The 14,296-nt window shown below is 39.2% G+C and overlaps 1 long non-coding RNA gene across 2 annotated transcripts in view; it reads left to right on the top strand.

The window, feature by feature from the left end:
• Nucleotides 1-14,296, top strand: part of LOC117000959 — an 81,795-nt gene that overhangs the window by 29,769 nt on the left and 37,730 nt on the right. Inside the window, exon 4 of one of the 2 annotated variants that reach the window (XR_004418878.1) lies at nt 4,970-5,084. The exons of the other annotated variant lie outside the window; for it this stretch is intronic. This is a non-coding gene — a long non-coding RNA (uncharacterized LOC117000959). The remainder of the gene's footprint in view (nt 1-4,969; nt 5,085-14,296) is intronic. 2 annotated transcript variants of the gene reach the window in all.

Here is a 14,296-nt window from a genome sequence, read left to right as displayed (position 1 = left end):
CAGCTTGGACTCCCTCATAGGCAGCCAAGATCTCCTTCTCTGTGGGAGTGTAGTTGGCTTCAGACCCTCTGTAGCTCCGGCTCCAGAATCCCAGAGGTCGGCCTCGAGTCTCCCCAGGCACCTTCTGCCAAAGGCTCCAGGACAAGCCATGGTTCCCGGCTGCAGAATAAAGCACATTCTTTACCTCTGGTCCCGTCCTGACTGGGCCAAGGGCCACTGCATGAGCGATCTCCTGCTTGATCTGGGCAAAGGCTTGCTGTTGCTCAGCACCCCAGTGGAAATCGTTCTTCTTACGGGTGACCAGGTAGAGAGGGCTCACAATCTGGCTGTACTCAGGAATGTGCATTCTCCAAAAGCCTATGGCACCTAGGAAAGCTTGTGTTTCCTTCTTGCTGGTTGGTGGGGACATTGCGGTGATCTTATTGATGACCTCAGTGGGGATCTGGCGCCGTCCATCTTGCCACTTTACTCCCAGGAACTGGATCTCTCGGGCAGGTCCTTTGACTTTGCTCTTTTTAATGGCAAAGCCGGCTCTCAGCAGAATCTGTATGATCTTTTCTCCTTTCTCAAATACCTCCACTGCCGTGTTCCCCCACACAATGATGTCATCTATGTATTGCAGGTGTTCTGGAGCCTCACCCTTTTCCAGTGCAGCCTGGATCAGTCCATGACAGATGGTGGGGCTGTGTTTCCACCCCTGGGGCAGACGATTCCAGGTGTACTGCACGCCCCTCCATGTAAAGGCAAACTGAGGCCTGCACTCTGCTGCCAGGGGAATGGAGAAAAATGCGTTGGCAATGTCAATGGTGGCATACCACCTTGCTGCCTTGGACTCCAGCTCGTACTGGAGCTCCAGCATGTCCGGCACGGCAGCGCTCAGTGGTGGAGTCACTTCGTTCAACGCACGATAGTCCACAGTCAATCTCCATTCTCCATCAGACTTGCGCACGGGCCAGATGGGGCTGTTGAAGGGTGAGTGGGTTTTGCTGACCACCCCTTGGCTCTCCAGCTCACGGATCATCTTGTGGATGGGGATCACAGCATCTCGATTCGTCCGGTACTGCCGGCGGTGCACTGTTGAGGTGGCAATTGGCACTTGTTGCTCTTCCACCTTCAGGAGTCCCACTGCAGATGGGTTTTCTGACAGTCCAGGCAAGGTGTTCAACTGCTTAATGCCCTCTGCCACTACAGCAGCTATTCCAAAAGCCCATCTGTATCCCTTTGGGTCTTTGTAGTAGCCACTCCTGAGAAAATCTATGCCTAGAATGGGCGGTGCCTCTGGGCCAGTTACAATCGGATGTTTCTGCCACCCCTCTCCTGTCAGGCTCACCTCAGCTTCCAGCAAAGACAATTCCTGTGATCCCCCCGTCACCCCAACAATGGAAACACGCTCTTCCCCCACATGTTCTGATGGTATTAGGGTGCATTGTGAACCAGTATCAACTAATACCCTGTATTCTTGTGGTTCTGATGTGCCAGGCCATCGGACCCACACCATCCAATAGACTCTGTTATCCCGTGCCTCTCCCTGGCTAGAGGCAGGGCCCCTCTAGCCCTGGCTATTATTCCTTTCCTGAACATACATAGTGGAGGTTCCTTCAAGTGGGTCTGACAGATCATCTTCCCTTCTGTAATGCCCAGCACCTTGGTCATGGGAGGTTGAGGCTACCTTCACTTTAGTGTAGCTCCCTCGGTTAGCATTTCCCTCCCTGAGTTGACGCACCCGTGCTGCCAAGACAGAAGTGGGTTTCCCGTCCCATTTTCCCATGTCTTCCCCATGGTCACGCAGGAAAAACCATAGGTCAGCTCGTGGGGTGTACCCTTTTCCACTAGCTGAGGGGCGTGGGGCTGTAACCTTGGGGTACGAGGCTCGCACTGGTGCTGCCTTGATCTTCCTGATCTCCTCCCTCATCTCACTTATGTCACCTCTCATGCCCCTCACCTCCCTGATCTCCTCCCTCATCCCCCTCATCTCCTGGACCACGGAAGAAACCTGGGCCTGCACTACGCCATTCATCATACTGTGAAAATCCCTAAGCTTGTTAGCAACAGAGCTCACTGTTTCTCGGTGCTCATCAGCATTAATCATTGCAATGAAGGTGGTGTATTGAGATGGCCCTCGGTTTGCCAGGTTCCACAGCATGTGACCTGTGCACCTGACCTTGTCAGGGTCATTGTCATGCTGTCCATCCCTCCCAAAGAGTACCTCCAGTACCGCCACCTCTCTCAGCTGTTGAATCCCTTCCTCAACGGTTTTCCAATGCACTCTATTATGGTACTCCTGCATTCTTTCTTTGTTGACAAACCTCTCTCTTACACTCATTAAAAGCCGCTCCCAGAGGGGAAGTGGGCCTGGCTCCCTTACGAATATTTGGTCCACACCTGAGTCCTGGGACAAGGATCCCAAATTCCTTGCCTCTGTACCATCCAAGTGCACACCTGTACCCATAAGGTCCCAGACCCGAAGTAACCAAGTTGTCAAAGCCTCCCGGCCCCGTCGTGCAATATCTTTCCGCAGATTGCGGAGATTTTCATAAGACAGGGACTCAGTGATGATTTCAACCTCTGGCTCCCCTGCTGGTTGTGAGGGCCCTCCTCTCTGGTCCTCTTTGTCTAGGTGCCTTGCTTTCATTTTAGACTTCCTAGTTTCTACAGGGGCGACTGCTGCTGGCTGTGAGTGCCCTTGCAATTCAGCTGGACCCTGGGCAGATGTAACACCTAGGGGTTCCACTACAGCATCACTGGATTCTCCCCCTTTATGGCAGGGCTTGTCACCAGCTGGGGAGAGGTACTCCTTCATCATCTGGCCCATCTCACTCATCTGCTTCACTAGAAGCCCCACCCACTCCGGGTGGTTTCTTTCTGAGATGGGCTGTGGGGCAGGGTCAGGCTCTGGGGCAGCATCCCTAGTCTTTGGGGCAGGGTCAGGCTCTGGGGCAGCATCCCTAGTCTTTGGGGCAGGGTCAGGCTCTGTGGCAGCATCCCTGGTCTCTGGGGCAGGGTCAGGCTCTGTGGCAGCATCCCTAGTCTCTGGGACAGGGTCAGGCTCTGTGGCAGCATCCCTAGTCTCTGGGGCAGGGTCAGTCTCTGTGGCCGCATCCCTAGTCTCTGGGGCAGAGTCAGGCTCTGGGGCAGCACCCCTATTTCCTGGAGTAGGTATCAGAGTTGTTATCCAGCTCAATCCCCCGTTATCTCTTAATGTTAAATAGGACAAGCCTATCAGTAACACCAGCCACTGTACGATATCATTAGCATTCAGAGGAAATCTGAACCCTTCAAAAACTGGTGGGGTAGACCCAAAAATTTGGGTGAGGGGTTGGGAGAAAATTTCCCCTGGTGTTATTCCCTCACAGTAGGTGCCATTATTAAAGTAATCCCAAAAACATGCATTTAGTGTGTGGTATCCCTGAATCCATGTACCCGCCGTCCAAAGGAAGTTAAAAATCCATGAATTCCTCACCTTATCAACCCATAAAGCAAGTTCGATAACAGTTACAGTAGCCTTAGTTACAGGGCCCATGCTTATGTAAGGGTTTGCAAATGGGAGATATACATGTATGAACACGTGCAGCCCAAACCAGATTAAACTGGACCACATGTTGCTAGCACACACAAAAAAAAAACCAGTCTCAGGCAACCGAAGAACTGTTATTCCTTAACCTCCTGCCACACGTTCGGGCGCCAAAATCTGTCCCGGTTTAAAGGGACAGTATTGCCAGGAAAAGGGAATTCAGGAACTCGCAGGCACTAAAAAGGTATAGGTTGGGAATAACAGTTCTTTACTGAAATATTTATAAGACAAACAAAAACAGCATCAGCTATACGAAAGAAAAAAAACAGTGACAGAACAGAATGGAATTCAGTCCCAGTCCCTTTGTCAGTCACCGATGACTCTCCGATGGACCAGGGCGGGCGGCTTCTTAGTCGCGGCTGCTGCAGGGGCAGGGGAGGGGGCCAGGTGGCCTCACCACCCCAGGTGGAAGAAAAGGGTGAGAGGAAGGAAACTCTGCTCACCGTGGGCGTCCCAGTTCCCAGTTGTTCAGAGGAAGCAGAAAACTTTAGCAGTCCAAATCCAAGAAGCCTGATCCCAACAGGAGAAACGGAACCTCTCTCCTCCAGTTCGGCCGGCGAGCTGTGTAGTTCTCCTACCCCCAGTGTCCTCTTACTTGCCGAAGACAAAAGCAGGACTCCACCTTTCCCTAATGGGCCATCATTGCTTCAAGTAGTCCTTGGTCTCCAGCTCTTAACGGCTAATAGGAGAGCCATCCCGGCTAGCTTAACATAATAATGGGAAAAAATTTCTAAACCTCGCCAACCCACAACAATATCATAAGCATAAAATATTTTTTGGGTTTTTTACCTCCTAGGTTCATAACAACAACAACAAAGATACCACACATACATTTTCGTACTAGCAATTTTTACCTGTAAATACCTCCTTTCTTCCTCTGCCCCCTTTGAGAACTAATTAGGAAGACATTTTCACAGTTTCTACAGTGATATCTGTAGATATCTGATTCATGCAGTCAGAGCAGTAATATGAGGTTCTTTCAAATATATAACTCAAGGTACAGCAGTAGCACACTGCATGTCTTGACCAAAGTCAGAAACTCTGACAGCAATTGGGATTATCTCTATTTGACTATCAGCCAGACAGCAAGTCGTCGACTCACACAGATACTGTTCAATAGGTTAGAAGTCAGGCTTGTGTGATTCTTCATAGTCAGTTTATAATAATGAGCTGAACTAAAGTTTTCCCATACAGTTAAAGGATCAATATTTACAGGTCTAGACTTGACAATTAGATGTCAACTTAAATGGTCTGTATCTAGAGCATAGATTTCTCCTTGGTGACTGTTTCTTTTTGGACAACAAATGTGGGGTCTATGTCACCACATTTTAGCCATCTGTGGTCAAGGTCTTATCAAGGCCAAAAATCAGGGCTCTCTTATGCACCATTTTTTTTCAGACTAATTTCTCCCTGGAGCTGTTTTTCTCTGCTGACTACAAAGGTATTTTTGAATCATATCCACTAAATGCTGAGATTATAAACCTACAATGAAAGAAGGCTAATTCCACCACAAGTAAGAATGGTAAAATATTTTCTATGAAAATATTGGCATTTGTTATTAATTTGTCATTTAATTTGTTAGTAATTTGAATAATTGTCCTACTTGTCAGTACATGACTTGTGTGTATTGTCTGATTGTCCTTGAAAAAGCACGTTCATTCTCATCTGTTCTTTTATTAAGACACATTTCCACACAGCAGGTATTTAAATTCAGAGAACTTCAAAACATACTCAAATTAAGCATTTCCTTGAAACAAGAGGCAACGTTTTTTCTCTCATCAGATTGCGAAAGGGTTGAAGTTCAGCTGTCTTAATGAAACAAAGGCTGTGGGTATGGTAATACAGCAAATCCATTACAGAGCACAGTCCTCAATTAGTGCTGAGGATTGAATGCAATCTCTGTCATTACCAGCGCAGCCGCTTTCCTTGCCCTCCAAACTGTGGCAGCTATTCTCATACTGTAGTCATGTATGCAAAGCTAGTAGCAGCATTGTAGAGGAGAGAGTTACTGGCTGCTTTGTGTTGTTAATTAAAGAACTGCATTTTCTACATCTGTAATTATTCTTCCTTCTTTCACCTGTAGTATTTTTTATTGTTCACTATAGTGCTAACTTTAATGCTTTAGCTATACAGTGTACATGCCATAAAACTGAGGTCATAGTTGCTTTCATTTTTTATATCTTCAAAGCTTGCTTTGAAAGCTCAACAGCCTAAGCTGTCACTATGGTTAATTGGAAACCATGCTCCCAAAAAGGCGTAAGGGAGGCCAGGTCATACAAAGCATAGGAAACTCATGTTCAGACATTTTCTAACTTTCAAGTGCCTAAAGTTATAACCACAAAAATGTTTTTATTTACAAATATCGTGAACAAATGAAAATACAGTTGTACATGCTTCTGTGGCTCCCTAGACAAGGAAATATTTTTAAAAAATAAAATACTGAAATTCCATCATTGAAGTTCTTAAGCTATCACCAGGATCTCTAGATCTTCTAGATCACTGAACTAATGGATTAAATAATATCACACAACTCCACACCACATCCAATGAATGATATCATAAGGATTAATAACATACAGCACATTCCTGAGGCTCATGTTACTTGAGTTTCCTGTTGAAAAAGGCCAGAATCAGGATTTTAAAATATGAAATTTACTTTAAAATTTAGAACCCAACTTTCCTTTATTGACATTTTTTCTTTCTCTCAGTCTTTTTCAGGCTGATGCTGCCTGACTGCATTTCCTTTTAATCTCTCTCACACTCTCTATTCTTTCCACCTCAACATTTCCAGACACCACAGAACCACAGAATGGTTTCATGTTGGAAGGACTTTTAGAGGCCACCTACTCCAACCCCCTGCTTCCATGGGCAGGGACATCTTCAGGTTTCTCAAAACCCCATTCAACCTGAATTTGAACACTTGCAACTTCAAATTGTTCATCCCAGGATTGCTTGAAAACACCATTTTGCAATGCCTGAATGGAATTCACATACCCAGCCTGTGTTCTCTGTCAAGCAGGATTTTCTCTTTCAAGACCGTTTCTTTTCCCAAAGTTTATACTGTACTTACCTGTTCCTCTTACTCCTTTTGCCCAGTAAAGTTTTTCAATATCACCTTGCAATTCCTACACTCTTTAGAGGCTCCTTTTTCTATTTGTCTTCTATATACTACCTGATATCCTTATCCTAAGACAATGAAATAGGTTCATTCCTTCAGCAGCTCTCTCCCTCCGCAGCCTCAGCTCCTTGTTTAAAATTTATGTTTCAAATAGCCCCAGAAGCTCTGAACTGAATAGTTCCCATTCTCTGAAATCATAAGATAAATACATAACTCTTAAGAGGTTACAATTGCTGAAGTGTAAAATGTCAATGCATAACATTTGCAGCACCTTCTGAAGAGTAGGGATTTTTCAAAGGCATTTAAATTAGCTAAATTTTGGCAGAATTACTCGATACATATTAAAAAAAAAAAAAAAAAGACAAAATGCTCTATTGTCACAAGGACATTTTTTCTATAATTTAAATTTTAGGTCTAAATTTTAATACTTGTTATATATTTACATATTGTGGAAAATGCCTTCATGTCCTTGCTAGAAGACACTTAGGGAAATATGAATTCTCTTGCAAGAAAGATCAATATCATGGCCCAGAAAAAAAATGGGGGTCTTTATAACTTAAACTAGGGAAAATTTCTTCTTTGTCCCATTTTTGGCTCAAGTTTTTGTTCTTATATATGCAAATTAGATGCAATTACCAGAAAAGCAATGCAGGTTTTTTTTCATGACTGGCCACACCAATATTCCCTCCTCATCAGTTTACTTCTAGTCCTGATCAAAGTGCTGAAATTCAGACTAGAAAAGTTTTTCAAAATTATATGTCAAATGTTTTCACGATAGAAGAAGAAATTATGTCTATATATATTAAAAAAAAAATTAGAATATGAGATTAGAACATTTTTGCATGATCCAACAAAAGTGATCAAGATTTATTTCTTCTTACTTTAGCAAAATGAATCTTCATATTTACTTAGCTTGTAACAATTTGCACTGAATGTTTTTATTAAGGATTTTTAAAATTTCTTTTAAACTACTTTTTCATTTCTCTCTTATGACCCTGATTTTTAGTATTTACTTATCTTTTCTACTTAACTGTAAACACTTGTGTATCTCCTGTGTTTTAGACAGTAAACAAAAAAAACTTCTAAGTCAACTTTGCTGCTTTTTGATACAAATAAAAAAAAATCTCAAATTGCATGACAATGATGTTTCATAGATGTCATGTTAAAACAAACCAAATCACAGTAAGACTGCTATGATGAAGCCACATTTGGTCCACAGCTGTTAATATCTAGTTTTCAGGAGAGAATTTGTAAGATTTTTTTTTTTTAATATGTTTTCTGTATTTACTTACAATTTAGGTACACACAAACTACACCGGATGCTAAAATATTTGAATGTTTCCCAATGTTTAGAGACGTCATAGACTTTCTTTATTTTTAAATTGCTATCTCTAAATTTTAAAATGTTTGATCTTTTGTATCAATTACTATGTCTCCCTTGGTTTGCCTATATTTAAATTGAAAATAATTGGAAATGCATGTATTTAAATAATGCTTAATACTTTTTTTGACATCTGTACATGTGAATTTAAATTATTTTTATATTAATTAAAAGCCATATATTTGTACATACACATACATTTGGTCATATGTATAAACAAGTACAGAAACACACACACAGAGTGAGCTACATTTGCAATGAAGTCAAAAGCTTCTCAGGCTGGAAAATCTCTACTATTTAGAGACAAGTTCTTCACAGAATTACGTGAATTTTCTTGCCTGGCATGATGATGGCCTTCACATTTTTGTACATAAGCTGCACCTAATTTGGGCACAACAATCTGACCCTCCAAACCACGCCTATTAAAGCTGTTTGCTGTGTCCCTGAATGCATGACAAGAGCACAAATATTTCCAAACGATGTCCAGAGATATTAAAAAATTTTCTTTCATTATGATTCAGCTCAACTATAAGCCAAGGTTTCTGGAAATGTGCTACCTAGCCAATTTAGTACAGCATGGCCATAGTGTTCGTTACTTAAGATAAATGAAACTAAAGCTTCCCAATTAATTACGAGTTTTCATGATTTCACTGTCAGACAAATTGATTCAGTTGTACACTCAATTTGATTTTGTGCTGAACAGCAAATGACTTGCTTAGAAAATAAAGAAATGTGGTTGGAACAGGGCTTTAATTAATTCTATTGAAAAATACCTCAAATGCAATATACCCTCAAGAAATACTCCTCCAACTATATTCAATAAAGGTTGTTTATCAAAGTAATTATTTCCTTTAGGGAATTTCTTAGAATTTTCTCTTTAAATAAATGAAGGCTCAAAAAAAGCAAGCTTTTACTTCTGTGACCTTGAAGAAACACCTTAGTACAAAAAATTTGCTTCAACAAGAAAGAGTGTTTTACTTTTAAAAATATTTCATTACCTCTGTTACTAAACCTTATAACAAATTAACCTTTGGATCTCTGCTAAAATGTTTCCTTTTTTTATTGACAGTACATGTTTCCGGTTATGGGAAAACATTAGAAAGGATATAGAATGTAATATGTAATATAGAGGGTATAATACCTTATATGATATTTATATGTAATAAAACCAATGCTCTTTTAATGTAGTATTTGTTTACCTAAAACCTGATGCACTTACACTTGCATGTTATTTTTAAGAATCATGAAATATTCTTTTAACATAAATACTTTTGATTGGTGATATTGATAATGGCAGCGATGTTGACTAACTTGTGTTTAATGGTTTGCTAGACTCAGAGTAACAAATCAGAAATCCAGTGGAGTTTTCAAATAGGATTGTATTGGAGTTTTCAGACAAATTAATTGTATTATCTAATTGGGTGCGCTGTAACACTGCAAAGGGTTTGAGTTGATGGTTCCCTTAATAACTACTTAACCAATTGTAAATCAGGGAGGAAAGGTTTTCCATGAAAAGCAAAATTCCAAGTACAAAAAAACCAAACCAAAACAAAACAAAACAAAGCCAAAATCCACTGTTAAATTTATATATCCAGAAAAAAAGTTGAATATGACTGAAAACCTCCCAGAGGTGGTTCTATATAAATACATGTTTGCATAAAGATTCTTAGTAGACATACATGCTCCATTTTGTGGATGAAGGTGACACAGATGAGAAATCACAATCCTTTTATACACTTGTAATACTTCCATTTCATGGCAAAAATTTCCTTCTATCTTATTGAGAAGACTTCTGAGCAAACTGCTTTCCAAGTTATTTCATGCAAATTACTATACTGAGAAAACCTGACTAAATTTCAGCATGTATATTTACATATTACCATAATGGCAACAGAGAAAGTTTTAGGCTTCCTCTAACTGCAAAGTAGTTTGAATGCAAACATTTTATTAACGTTGATGGACTCTTTTTTTTTAACCTTTCCTTCTTTTAGTGATTTTCATCAGGCACTGTAAAGACATAAAGAAAAAATCAGTTATACTTAATAATTCTTGGAATTCTTTGACAAGACAGATTTTCCTCTTTCGACTTTCCACTAAGATTTTTTCAGTCTCAACTTCACCTATCTTTCTGGGGAAATGAAATTCCTTGTATGTCCTAGCATGCAATTCTGAGGCTTTCTATCTACTTTTCCCTGATGCACTTAAACAGAATAGGACAAGAAATTCCACAGAAAGAGTCACATCTTCTCCAGCTTGCAGTGATATTTTCAATACTGCCTTGTGATTGGCGAGACAACATTTAACATGTTGGTTGTTTGGTTGTTTTTTGGTTTTTTTTAACCTCAGGCAGTCAGTAATCACTGCTTGTTACCCTCAGGTTATATATTTAACTTAAAATGAAGAAGAATTACTATATTCTTTTTTCCCCTGGGGTTTTCCAGCCTCATAAAATGTTAGCTTCTGGCTTCTATGTTAATTCGCAAACACTGAATCTCATGGGCTTTTCATCAGAAATGTCTCATCTTTTTTACAAGTGATTTTCATTTTGCTGTAGAAATTAGCAAGTATCATCATCTTGATTGCTTTTTAAAATATAGAGGAAAATATGCTGATTATGAATATTTTTGGGGGAACCCAAACTAATTACATTAATGTTGATATATTTTATTTTCATGATTTCATTTTGAGGAAACAACTCATTGAGGCAGCCTAGAGGTTTCAGGTAATTCGAAACAATAACTAGTTATCCTGGTTATCAGGGTCTGGGATGTGAGAAATAAGTCTTATGGAAAGACACAGTGTGTTTTTTTTTAAATTATAATGTTGCTAGGTTATCCAAGTAACCCACTTACACTGCAGAATTGATTAACACAGTTAAAACCTGAAAGATTTTTCCAAGTTTTAGTTTATTCCTTAATTTCATCTTTAGCCTTGGGAATGCACAGATATGTAAAAGAAAAAGGTAAATAATCTGCTAATTGCAATATAACCTCTATGTCTACACACTTTGACTCTCCCTAATTAACATTATATTTTTTTTAAATGGTCCTAGCTTTTTCCTTTTCCTTTTGTTCCAGGCTGAATTTCTTAAAAACAATCTATGAATGAGTGATTCTTTACTGACTTATTCCTGCTTTGCATAATAGTTTCTTAGATGACTGAGAAACCTCTCATTAAATCTTCTGAGCCATATTTTAATTCTTACATTGTTTTACTCCCTCTTTTTATAGCTCAAAACAATTACAGTGTCTCAAACTTTAATTACAACTATTTGTTTATTCACTGCAATCAAGACTTGTTTGTTATGCTTCTCCAATTTTACTTTTGGAGAAATCCACGGGAAGTCAATTTCTGATGTTTGTGGCTTCAAGATGTACCTTTAATTATCTCAAAGCTTGCATTCTTGAAATATGCTTATCTATTATAACACATGTATTTCCAATATAAATGAAAAATTAAATAAACATAATTATATTTTATAAGGAAAAAAAAATATCCATGAGCTATGCCTCTAAATGTTTAACATGTAAAACTTGCTTCCTTTCACATATTTTTTTTCACACCTACTGAACTGGGAAGGAAGGAAAGAAGGAAGGAAGGAAGGAAGGAAGGAAGGAAGGAAGGAAGGAAGGAAGGAAGGAAGGAAGGAAGGAAGGAAGGAAGGAAGGAAGGAAGGAAGGAAGGAAGGAAGGAAGGAAGGAAGGAAGGAAGGAAGGAAGGAAGGAAGGAAGGAAGGAAGGAAGGAAGGAAGGAAGGAAGGAAGGAAGGAAGGAAGGAAGGATCTGACCTGTTCTTCAGTGAGTGGAGGCTGGTGGTTGCTATACTGGGAGGCATTTTCTCACAGAACAACACTTCCCACCCATGACGGAAATGTAACTAAACCCATGTAACAGGGTGTTTTGCATGTTTCATCTGTCTGGGAGATTGACTACTAGGTCACACTGACACAGTTCTGATAAAAACACTGAAAAAGCAAACATACCCAAATCAAAAGGAAGGCGCTTCCATGTTAACCTTGGTTCTGCTAAATAAAGCATATCAAGAAGGTGACTTTCAAGTGTTTCTAAATTTAGAGAATTACTATGCTGATTAATCTGAGAAAATCCCGTTATTTAAGGGCTAATTAATTCATTAGTTTGCTTGCCTTGCTTTTTGCAAAGAAAATAGATATTTGAGCATAGCCTGAATTGTTCTTAGGTTTTCATTGTTACTGTTACTTTCTTACAAGCATATTAATAAAATAAATATTTACATTTAATTGGAATTAAAAATTATAATAAATTTAATTTTTCATGTCTAGGGTGGAGTTCATAATGGAAAATATTCTGAAAGGCTATTTGAGTTATTTAAATTAAGCTATTAACTGGAGTTATTTTAAATCAATTATGTTACTCTGATTTTGGATAAGCACAACACTTCATTCTACTTAACTGATATCATTCAACATCAGTTTGACCAAACGACAGGTGACTTTCTCAGCTTTACCTGTTACAAGAAAATTGATTCCTAAAATTTGCATTAATAAGACCATTGGGCAAATTCATTCATGGTCAGTAAACCCAGTAATGTTGATAAAGTTCTATGAGGGATGAATTCTACCTTGAGAATATGTCTAGTCTGAGTGATGAGGCACATTTTAGGTTTAAGGTAAGTGCTATAATCCTAGAACTTGCCCTAGCACTTATAAATTGGGTATGTGTTCAAGACTGGTTTATGAGTGATGGAATACATTCTAGCATAATAAAAATACTCTAAACCAGGAATTCACCCTAGCAATTACAAATTGGATATATTCTCAAAACGTGATTTGTCCCTGACATGATCTCATTGACTCCAGTGTGGTAAGCAGATAATACAAAAACTTGACACAAAGTAATTATTTGTGAGTTCTTTTGACAGATTATGCAACATATACCTGAATTTATGGAAAAATTTGTGTGAAGAATTAGATTAATCCTTAAAATTACTTGATTCTCAATTATCTCTGGGGATTCTTTATTAGCACTTAGAAATTTACATTGCTTGAAACCTTCTACAACTCAGTAGGCTTCAAGCTTATTTTGTTTACCTCTGTAAAGATGTTAAGTTGAAGAATTAATGTTAATTTGAACAATTATTTTGGGATTTTAGTCTTTGCCAATCTCTTTAGGTTTGTTTCAACTAAACAGGTGCTCTCTCAAAGAAAGAGGAACCAGTCATCTACAGTTTATAAGAGGAGATAAGTAAATAATATCTTCTGATTTTTGAATGATCTCTAGGAAAAAAGGATTTACATGTGTTCTCAAAGGAGGGAATTTGCATGGATTGAGCAAAACTCCCAGACTGTATATTGAATATTTCCAGGTCAAGATCTGTTAAATAATGTTGCATGTCTCCCCCTATATCAGTTTTCTGGCAATAACACTTTAAAAATGTCATGAGGACATTCTTTCTCCTGCTGTGTTGAAACATTGCATCTTCTTTTACATATGTACCTCTGAGTTTAAAGAAACTAGTCTGACTCTGATAAATCTGGAATTAACTTCCCCTCCGCTCAAGACCATACTGCCACTGACACATTGAATGTCAAGAACTATTTGCTTTAATCTACAGGTATTGAGAACTTTTTTACCTCTGGAAAAAAATATTGATGAAGAAGAAGGTTTTGGAGTAATTGTTTCCCAGGTAGCTTGCTCATTGCCATGGTTTAAAATAGATTTTCTTTGTGAAAGCATTCTTGTCCTCTTTCTATGTGAGGGATGAGTTGCTGAAATGTTCATCTCACCAGTGTTCCTATCTGTTGAATGAATGCAGACTGCAGCACCTTTGAGGTCCTCAAAGAACACCCTTCAAAACAGTTCTGAAAACAGATACGCTTCCTCAGTTTTCAGATGTAAGCTCTGTGTTAGGAAATTCAATCTCAGAAGAACAGCTTTTGGTTAAAGTAAAACACGAGATCATTTGAACATAAGGAATCAGAACAACAAGGTCAGCACCACTGTCACTCATTAAGTGCTGTCTTCCAGAATAGCACCTTTTCTTTCTACTACAGTTTCAATAGCAGACAATGAGGTTTAAAAATAAAGTAAAAATTGTTCTAACATTCTTTTTGAATATTACACCTTTTCACTAAATGTCTGTGTTATATTTTTTACTTAGTGAACTGTGAATTTGCAAATCCCAGACATTGTGCTGCTCTAAAAGTAGTTGTAAAAAATCACACCACCTTGTATGAAATCTAGCAGTG

This window comes from Catharus ustulatus, chromosome 1 (genome assembly GCF_009819885.2).
Source record: "Catharus ustulatus isolate bCatUst1 chromosome 1, bCatUst1.pri.v2, whole genome shotgun sequence".
In the NCBI taxonomy this organism is placed as follows: domain Eukaryota; kingdom Metazoa; phylum Chordata; class Aves; order Passeriformes; family Turdidae; genus Catharus; species Catharus ustulatus.
The sequence above is the reverse complement of the archived record's forward strand: the minus strand, read 5'-3'. Positions and strand labels throughout refer to the sequence as shown.